Genomic DNA, 11644 nt, shown 5'->3' with positions numbered 1-11644 from the left:
TGGTTTGAATTAATTTGCCACTTGTAACAGCCGATTTCAAATAGCGTTTAATGAATGGTGCCAATTTTTGGGCATCACATTTGTATGTCGCACTAATATATTTCTTAATCGCCAAAAGTGATGAACCGCCACGTTCCTTTAAATTCTTAATTGATGCGTCGACCATTTGTTGTGTTGGTGGATGGGTAGGGGCAACCGACGGCTTTTTGGGTTTAGCTGCCTTAACCTTTTTGGCAACAACTTTCTTTTCAGCAATAGTAGCAGCAGTAGCTACTGGGGAGCTTACATTCACAACAGCAACTGAATCAGACATCTTTATTTATATATTGTAGAATAAAACCTCAATTCAAATTCCACGTATGTATGTATTATACACTTTAAACACTTCACTCACTTTATGCACTGTACGCACTACACCAATAGAGCACTGGTAAATAAAGATAATTTCTGGAATTCAATATGTTGTTTAACTCTGTTTAAAATTTGAGAAGCAGAGCGAAAAGATGATAATCAAATTTTCACGTTCCAGTGCTATTTAGTGCTGCTATATGACAAACTTTAAGATTTATTTAATTCACTAAAATTCACTGAATTTACTAATTCAACAAATGAATATGTAAAACGATAGTATGCATGTGTCACTTTCATATCAACATACTTAAATTGGAATAAAATCAATATTTTTCTTGTAACGAGTGTTTTAGTCGAAACTTTGTACTCAAAATATTAAATTTTCGCTAGTTTTAGTCGATTTTCTTAAAACTCCTTAATATAAATCAATTATTACTATTGAAAATATAAAATATATCAAATTATCAATCATCTAAACATTTTATTTTATATATTACTTAAAATAATATGTTTGAATAAATAAAATTAAATATCTCCATGGTATCACCAGAGCAATTCTCAGTGGCGTTAGTTGGATGCATGAAATAATCCAATATTTTGATGAATATTGAAAACTTTAATTTTGGTTGAAATGAATGATGGTAATGAAATAAATAAATCTCACTAATGTGAATTATGTAAATTTTATTTTAATATAATACTTAATTTTTTGATATTAATGCAAATATTCACTAATCAATTGCGTTTTTAAATATATATATATATATATATGTGTGTGTGCATACAAAATTTTTTATTTAATTAATTAAATATTATTTTAATTAATAAAAAAATTTTACTTTTTCTTTAAAAAATTTGCAATATGTGTCAAAGCAGGGTACAAAATTCCCATATGTACATACATACGTGCTTACATACGCGTATACAACTTGTATGCTTGGCGAAGGCAAAAGGCAAAGGTAGTAAGAGTATGATTGTATTCCAAAGTTAAAGAAATAAATATAAAAATATAATTTTAACTACATATATATTTTTAAAAAGTTGTATTTATTTAGCGAAAAAAAATTATTTAAAAATTAAATATTATATATCAGGTTAGAGGCCTGGGTGTTAAAATACAGTCATAATCTATTTAGTTGTATAATGAGAATGTACATATGTACTCGTGCACATCGAATATAGAATCACAGAATTGTGAGTTTGTTTAAAATCTTAATTGTACAAAATTTTGAGTCTTTGTTAAAATAATATTGTGGTCCTGAAAAGGACCGTTTTTATGTTTTTTAAATATGAACGCAAGAAATTATTTAACCGCCGAAACCGTATAAAGTACGGCCTTGTCTCTTTAAAGCGTACACAACATCCATAGCTGTAACTGTTTTCCTTTTGGCATGTTCAGTATAGGTAACTGCATCACGGATAACATTCTCCAAAAATACTTTTAAAACACCACGGGTTTCTTCATATATCAAACCAGATATACGTTTTACACCACCACGACGAGCTAAACGTCGAATAGCTGGTTTAGTGATACCTTGGATGTTATCACGTAAAACTTTGCGATGACGTTTGGCGCCACCTTTTCCCAATCCTTTACCACCTTTGCCGCGACCAGTCATTTTTTAGTATTTACTATTTGCACAAGTAAGAATTTAACACTTTAACACTGTGACACTTCACCACCAATGAAATAACAGAAGCGAGAGCACATCTATTTATACCAAAATCTCACAACTGCAATACCCAAGACAAAAGGTACACCATACATCTATCTCGCTTTAACACATACCTACATAATACATGGACTTATGAAACGTATTAGAGGAAATTGCGACTTAAGATGTGAACGTCATACAATTTGTTATTAGTACAGTGTATAGTGTTCTGTAGTGTTCAAGTGTGGGAAAATAATAAAGTGAGTAGTGAGTAGTGAAAAATGGCTCGTACAAAGCAAACAGCCCGAAAATCGACTGGTGGAAAGGCACCACGTAAACAATTGGCGACAAAAGCTGCACGCAAAAGTGCACCAGCAACTGGTGGAGTTAAAAAGCCACATCGTTATCGTCCAGGTACAGTGGCGTTGCGTGAAATTCGTCGCTATCAAAAGAGTACCGAATTATTGATACGCAAATTGCCATTCCAGCGCTTGGTTCGTGAAATAGCGCAAGATTTCAAAACAGATCTACGTTTCCAAAGTTCTGCTGTTATGGCTCTACAAGAAGCAAGTGAAGCATACTTGGTTGGTCTTTTTGAAGATACCAATTTGTGTGCCATCCATGCTAAGCGTGTTACAATTATGCCAAAAGATATTCAATTGGCCAGACGTATTCGTGGTGAACGTGCTTAAATCAATAAGAAAACTTACAAAAAATCGGTCCTTTTCAGGACCACAATTTGTTAAACGAAAAAGATCAAAAATTTTATTGAAATATTTATGCCTATATATGGACCTGTTCGTAAATGCAAAAATTGGCAACGCTGCAACTCATAAGTGGTCGAAAAGGCAACAATGCAGTATATTGTGCGCAAATAGCAGCAAAACACAAATCATAAAAATGGCTGATGCAACAGATGTGTGCTGATTAGCAGTGGCAGTGCAGAATAATCATATTATGCAGCGCAGTGATGCATTTACGAATAGGCTCTATGTGTAGATATTTTTGTGTTTTCGTAAATGTATGTAGTATATACCTATACAGTTCTTTATCTACTCCATATCATTTATACTCGTGTGTTTTTAAGTATAGTCGGCATGCATGTATACACGTTTATGTACGTATGTATATGCACACATAACCAGTTTATAAGCAGCAATTTTGGCGCAATTCGGTAATATGTATAAAAATATAATACACCTAATGGGATGCCACGTTCTTTATTAAGAATATTAAATGAATAAGAAAACTATTATGAAAAAACGGTCCTTTTCGGGACCACAATTCGTTTAACGAAAAAGATCAAACATTTTATTGGAATATTTATGCGTAAACATATATGTGTAGATATTTTTGTGTTTTCGTTAACGTACGTAGTACATGCATACAAACATACATATGCATTTCTTTATCTACTCCACTTCATTTATACACGAGCGTACAGTCAGTAGGCATGTATACACATGTATGAGTGAATATGTATAAATAACCAGTTTATATGCCGCAGTTTTGGCGCAAATATACATGCGTCTATTCACATTCGATAATATGTATGAAAAAATAACACATTTAGTGAGAAATTATTTAAATCTCTTTGTAAATGTATTTTGTCGTCCTGAAAAGGACGGTTTGTTTGCGTCGGTATTTATAATTATAATTCGCCTATATTTTTCACTTTATGCTTTCTTTTCGGTCTTCTTTGGCAAAAGTACAGCTTGAATATTAGGCAAAACACCACCTTGAGCAATAGTTACACCGGACAACAATTTATTCAATTCTTCATCGTTGCGGATGGCCAATTGTAAATGACGTGGGATGATTCTTGTCTTTTTGTTATCACGAGCAGCATTACCAGCCAATTCAAGAACTTCAGCTGCTAAATATTCCATAACTGCAGCTAGATAAACTGGAGCACCGGCACCAACACGCTCAGCATAATTGCCTTTGCGCAACAAACGATGAATACGACCAACTGGAAATTGAAGACCAGCACGATTTGAACGGGACTTTGCCTTTCCCTTAACTTTACCACCTTTACCACGGCCTGACATTTTCACTGCTATAGATTGTTCACTTCACTACACGACAAAGCACTGTACTGTATTATACTCAAAGTATAAGCACACTATTCACTGATACACAAAATGTGCGCTGCTTATATACTTTTTCGCTATGCTGAGCACCAACCCTTATGCTGTGCTGTTGAGCATCGTGTGTGTACTACTACTTCGTATTGTCTCGCCGTTTATCAGAGAGTTGGTCGGCAAATATACACTAAAGCATGCACATGACGCATGGTAGGTATAATAAGTGACAAATAGTGTGAGTGAAAATAAAATCATAAAATCGTCAAAGTTGTGAAGAAATTAAAATGCCGCCAAAAACTAGTGGAAAAGCAGCGAAGAAAGCCGGTAAGGCTCAAAAGAATATTACTAAAAATGATAAGAAAAAGAAGCGTAAGAGGAAGGAAAGTTATGCCATCTACATCTATAAAGTGTTGAAACAAGTACATCCTGATACCGGTATTTCATCCAAGGCCATGAGCATTATGAATAGTTTTGTGAATGACATCTTTGAGCGCATTGCTGCGGAAGCGTCGCGTTTAGCTCACTATAACAAACGTTCAACCATCACCAGTCGCGAAATTCAAACTGCTGTACGTTTACTCTTGCCCGGTGAATTGGCCAAACATGCCGTCAGTGAAGGTACCAAAGCTGTTACCAAATATACCAGTTCCAAATAATTTTTCCAACTGAACTAAAGGTATATAAATATATTAACAAAACAAGGCCCTTTTCAGGGCCATAAAATATAAATTAACAAAGAGAATGAAAAAATGTCTTAATTAATATCTCTACATATCGCACCCTAAATACAAAAGGGTCACAACTCAAAATTTTCCAAACTCGAGCTTGACTTGTTTACAGTAGCACAGAAAACAAACTATGTGACATATCACGCTGAAATTTGCCATGTAAGCTTATAACAGTCCTATCAAAAAACAAAAAATTTATTTTTGCCATATGTCATTCGCGGACCGTTTTATTGATAACGTTTCGTTCATATTTGAGCAGAAGGAACATTTTGAGTTGTGTCCCTTTTGTATTTAGGGTGCGATATGTATGTATGCACATTGAAATTAATTTTAAAATTCCTTAATATTGAAGAATATGTTCATATGGTTTCATTAGTCTATTAAATATGATTTTGTTGAACTACTTGGTTTTTATTTTTTTAATGTTTTCTACACACTGTAAGGAATAAATTCACTTTTGATCTTTTTGTTAAGAGATTTTGTAGCCCTGAAAAGGGCTTATTATTAATTTACCATGAAGGTTCCGTTTATAACTCACTTACAAACACCGTAAATTATTTACTTTTTACCTGCTGCTGTAGGTTTTTTTGCGGCTGGCTTTTTATTAGATGCAGACTTCTTGGTTTTAGCAGCAGTTGCTTTTGCTTTAGCTGCTTTTGGCTTAGCAGTTGCAGATTTGGCTTTAGTTGGTTTCACTTTTAATGCACCACCCTTTTTTGCATCTTTCGCCTTAGCCTTTTCAGTTTTCTTCTTTTCAGCTGTTTTCTTACTGGCAACAGATTTTTTTACCTTTTTCTCACCACTTGCCGCCTTTTTGACTTTACTCAATGATTTTTTCTTTGATGCACCACTATCTGCTGCCTTCTTTTTAGCCTTAACCTTCTCTGCTGATTTTACGGCTTTTGATTTCAATTTTCCCTCGCTTGATTTACTGGCTGCAACTGATAGTTTGAATGAACCGGACGCACCTTTTCCTTTGGTTTGAATTAATTTGCCACTTGTAACAGCCGATTTCAAATAGCGTTTAATGAATGGTGCCAATTTTTGGGCATCACATTTGTATGTCGCACTAATATATTTCTTAATCGCCAAAAGTGATGAACCGCCACGTTCCTTTAAATTCTTAATTGATGCGTCGACCATTTGTTGTGTTGGTGGATGGGTAGGGGCAACCGACGGCTTTTTGGGTTTAGCTGCCTTAACCTTTTTGGCAACAACTTTCTTTTCAGCAATAGTAGCAGCAGTAGCTACTGGGGAGCTTACATTCACAACAGCAACTGAATCAGACATCTTTATTTATATATTGTAGAATAAAACCTCAATTCAAATTCCACGTATGTATGTATTATACACTTTAAACACTTCACTCACTTTATGCACTGTACGCACTACACCAATAGAGCACTGGTAAATAAAGATAATTTCTGGAATTCAATATGTTGTTTAACTCTGTTTAAAATTTGAGAAGCAGAGCGAAAAGATGATAATCAAATTTTCACGTTCCAGTGCTATTTAGTGCTGCTATATGACAAACTTTAAGATTTATTTAATTCACTAAAATTCACTGAATTTACTAATTCAACAAATGAATATGTAAAACGATAGTATGCATGTGTCACTTTCATATCAACATACTTAAATTGGAATAAAATCAATATTTTTCTTGTAACGAGTGTTTTAGTCGAAACTTTGTACTCAAAATATTAAATTTTCGCTAGTTTTAGTCGATTTTCTTAAAACTCCTTAATATAAATCAATTATTACTATTGAAAATATAAAATATATCAAATTATCAATCATCTAAACATTTTATTTTATATATTACTTAAAATAATATGTTTGAAAAAATAAAATTAAATATCTCCATGGTATCACCAGAGCAATTCTCAGTGGCGTTAGTTGGATGCATGAAATAATCCAATATTTTGATGAATATTGAAAACTTTAATTTTGGTTGAAATGAATGATGGTAATGAAATAAATAAATCTCACTAATGTGAATTATGTAAATTTTATTTTAATATAATACTTAATTTTTTGATATTAATGCAAATATTCACTAATCAATCGCGTTTTTAAATATATATATATATATGTGTGCATACAAAATTTTTTACTTAATTAATTAAATATTATTTTAATTAATAAAAAATTTTACTTTTTCTTTAAAAAATTTGCAATATGTGTCAAAGCAGGGTACAAAATTCCCATATGTACATACATACGTGCTTACATACGCGTATACAACTTGTATGCTTGGCGAAGGCAAAAGGCAAAGGTAGTAAGAGTATGATTGTATTCCAAAGTTAAAGAAATAAATATAAAAATATAATTTTAACTACATATATATTTTTAAAAAGTTGTATTTATTTAGCGAAAAAAAATTATTTAAAAATTAAATATTATATATCAGGTTAGAGGCCTGGGTGTTAAAATACAGTCATAATCTATTTAGTTGTATAATGAGAATGTACATATGTACTCGTGCACATCGAATATAGAATCACAGAATTGTGAGTTTGTTTAAAATCTTAATTGTACAAAATTTTGAGTCTTTGTTAAAATAATATTGTGGTCCTGAAAAGGACCGTTTTTATGTTTTTTAAATATGTACGCAAGAAATTATTTAACCGCCGAAACCGTATAAAGTACGGCCTTGTCTCTTTAAAGCGTACACAACATCCATAGCTGTAACTGTTTTCCTTTTGGCATGTTCAGTATAGGTAACTGCATCACGGATAACATTCTCCAAAAATACTTTTAAAACACCACGAGTTTCTTCATATATCAAACCAGATATACGTTTTACACCACCACGACGAGCTAAACGTCGAATAGCTGGTTTAGTGATACCTTGGATGTTATCACGTAAAACTTTGCGATGACGTTTGGCACCACCTTTTCCCAAACCTTTACCACCTTTGCCGCGACCAGTCATTTTTTGATATTTACTATTTGCACAAGTAAGAATTTAACACTTTAACACTGTGACACTTCACCACCAATGAAATAACAGAAGCGAGAGCACATCTATTTATACCAAAATCTCACAACTGCAATACCCAAGACAAAAGGTACACCATATATCTATCTCGCTTCAACACATACCTACATAACACATGGACTTGGGAAACGTATTAGTTGAAATTGCTACTTAAGATGTGAACGTCATACAATTTGTTATTAGTACAGTGTTTAGTGTTCTATAGTGTTCAAGTGTGGGAAAATAATAAAGTGAGTAGTGAGTAGTGAAAAATGGCTCGTACAAAGCAAACAGCCCGAAAATCGACTGGTGGAAAGGCACCACGTAAACAATTGGCGACAAAAGCTGCACGCAAAAGTGCACCAGCAACTGGTGGAGTTAAAAAGCCACATCGTTATCGTCCAGGTACAGTGGCGTTGCGTGAAATTCGTCGCTATCAAAAGAGTACCGAATTATTGATACGCAAATTGCCATTCCAGCGCTTGGTTCGTGAAATAGCGCAAGATTTCAAAACAGATCTACGTTTCCAAAGTTCTGCTGTTATGGCTCTACAAGAAGCAAGTGAAGCATACTTGGTTGGTCTTTTTGAAGATACCAATTTGTGTGCCATCCATGCTAAGCGTGTTACAATTATGCCAAAAGATATTCAATTGGCTAGACGTATTCGTGGTGAACGTGCTTAAATCAATAGGAAAACTTATGAAAAAACGGTCCTTTTCAGGACCACAATTTGTTAAACGAAAAAGATCAAAAATTTTATTGAAATATTTATGCCTATATATGGACCTGTTCGTAAATGCAAAAATTGGCAACGCTGCAACTCATAAGTGGTCGAAAATGCAATAATGCAGTATATTGTGCGCAAATAGCAGCAAAACACAAATCATAAAAATGGCTGATGCAACAGATGTGTGCTGATTAGCAGTGGCAGTGCAGAATAATCATTATGCAGCGCAGTGATGCATTTACGAATAGGCTCTATGTGTAGATATTTTTGTGTTTTCGTAAATGTATGTAATACATACCTATACAGTTCTTTATCTACTCCATATCGTTTATACTCGTGTGCTTTTAAGTATAGTCGGCATGCATGTATACACGTTTATGTCGTATGTATATGCACACATAACCAGTTTATAAGCAGCAATTTTGGCGCAATTCGGTAATATGTATAAAAATATAATACACCTAATGGGATGCCACGTTCTTTATTAAGAATATTAAATGAATAAGAAAACTATTATGAAAAAACGGTCCTTTTCGAGACCACAATTCGTTTAACGAAAAAGATCAAACATTTTATTGGAATATTTATGCGTAAACATATATGTGTAGATATTTTTGTGTTTTCGTTAACGTACGTAGTACATGCATACAAACATACATATGCATTTCTTTATCTACTCCACATCATTTATACACGAGCGTACAGTCAGTAGGCATGTATACACATGTATGAGTGAATATGTATAAATAACCAGTTTATATGCCGCAGTTTTGGCGCAAATATACATGCGTCTATTCACATTCGATAATATGTATGAAAAAATAACACATTTAGTGAGAAATTATTTAAATCTCTTTGTAAATGTATTTTGTCGTCCTGAAAAGGACGGTTTGTTTGCGTCGGTATTTATAATTATAATTCGCCTATATTTTTCACTTTATGCTTTCTTTTCGGTCTTCTTTGGCAAAAGTACAGCTTGAATATTAGGCAAAACACCACCTTGAGCAATAGTTACACCGGACAACAATTTATTCAATTCTTCATCGTTGCGGATGGCCAATTGTAAATGACGTGGGATGATTCTTGTCTTTTTGTTATCACGAGCAGCATTACCAGCCAATTCAAGAACTTCAGCTGCTAAATATTCCATAACTGCAGCTAGATAAACTGGAGCACCGGCACCAACACGCTCGGCATAATTGCCTTTGCGCAACAAACGATGAATACGACCAACTGGAAATTGAAGACCAGCACGATTTGAACGGGACTTTGCCTTTCCCTTAACTTTACCACCTTTACCACGGCCTGACATTTTCACTGCTATAGATTGTTCACTTCACTACACGACAAAGCACTGTACTGTATTATACTCAAAGTATAAGCACACTATTCACTGATACACAAAATGTGCGCTGCTTATATACTTTTTCTCTATGCTGAGCACCAACCCTTATGCTGTGCTGTTGAGCATCGTGCGTGTACTACTACTTCGTATTGTCTCGCCGAAGAGTTGGTCGGCAAATATACACTAAAGCATGCACATGGCACATGGTAGGTATAATAAGTGACAAATAGTGTGAGTGAAAATAAAATCATAAAATCGTCAAAGTTGTGAAGAAATTAAAATGCCGCCAAAAACTAGTGGAAAAGCAGCGAAGAAAGCCGGTAAGGCTCAAAAGAATATTACTAAAAATGATAAGAAAAAGAAGCGTAAGAGGAAGGAAAGTTATGCCATCTACATCTATAAAGTGTTGAAACAAGTACATCCTGATACCGGTATTTCATCCAAGGCCATGAGCATTATGAATAGTTTTGTGAATGACATCTTTGAGCGCATTGCTGCGGAAGCGTCGCGTTTAGCTCACTATAACAAACGTTCAACCATCACCAGTCGCGAAATTCAAACTGCTGTACGTTTACTCTTGCCCGGTGAATTGGCCAAGCATGCCGTCAGTGAAGGTACCAAAGCTGTCACCAAATATACCAGTTCCAAATAATTTTTCCAACTGAACTAAAGGTATATAAATATATTAACAAAACAAGGCCCTTTTCAGGGCCATAAAATATAAATTAACAAAGAGAATGAAAAAATGTCTTAATTAATATCTCTACATATCGCACCCTAAATACAAAAGGGTCACAACTCAAAATTTTCCAAACTCGAGCTTGACTTGTTTACAGTAGCACAGAAAACAAACTATGTGACATATCACGCTGAAATTTGCCATGTAAGCTTATAACAGTCCTATCAAAAAACAAAAAATTAATTTTTGCCATATGTCATTCGCGGACCGTTTTATTGATAACGTTTCGTTCATATTTGAGCAGAAGGAACATTTTGAGTTGTGTCCCTTTTGTATTTAGGGTGCGATATGTATGTATGCACATTGAAATTAATTTTAAAATTCCTTAATATTGAAGAATATGTTCATATGGTTTCATTAGTCTATTAAATATGATTTTGTTGTTGAGTTTGTTGAACTACTTGGTTTTTATTTTTTTAATGTTTTCTACACACTGTAAGGAATAAATTCACTTTTGATCTTTTTGTTAAGAGATTTTGTAGCCCTGAAAAGGGCTTATTATTAATTTACCATGAAGGTTCCGTTTATAACTCACTTACAAACACCGTAAATTATTTACTTTTTACCTGCTGCTGTAGGTTTTTTTGCGGCTGGCTTTTTATTAGATGCAGACTTCTTGGTTTTAGCAGCAGTTGCTTTTGCTTTAGCTGCTTTTGGCTTAGCAGTTGCAGATTTGGCTTTAGTTGGTTTCACTTTTAATGCACCACCCTTTTTTGCATCTTTCGCCTTAGCCTTTTCAGTTTTCTTCTTTTCAGCTGTTTTCTTACTGGCAACAGATTTTTTTACCTTTTTCTCACCACTTGCCGCCTTTTTGACTTTACTCAATGATTTTTTCTTTGATGCACCACTATCTGCTGCCTTCTTTTTAGCCTTAACCTTCTCTGCTGATTTTACGGCTTTTGATTTCAATTTTCCCTCGCTTGATTTACTGGCTGCAACTGATAGTTTGAATGAACCGGACGCACCTTTTCCTTTGGTTTGAATTAATTTGCCACTTGTAACAGCCGATTTCAAATAGCGTTTAATGAA

The sequence above is a fragment of the Anastrepha obliqua genome, chromosome 5 (assembly GCF_027943255.1).
Source record: "Anastrepha obliqua isolate idAnaObli1 chromosome 5, idAnaObli1_1.0, whole genome shotgun sequence".
Classification (NCBI taxonomy): domain Eukaryota; kingdom Metazoa; phylum Arthropoda; class Insecta; order Diptera; family Tephritidae; genus Anastrepha; species Anastrepha obliqua.
Note: the sequence above shows the minus strand (reverse complement) of the source record.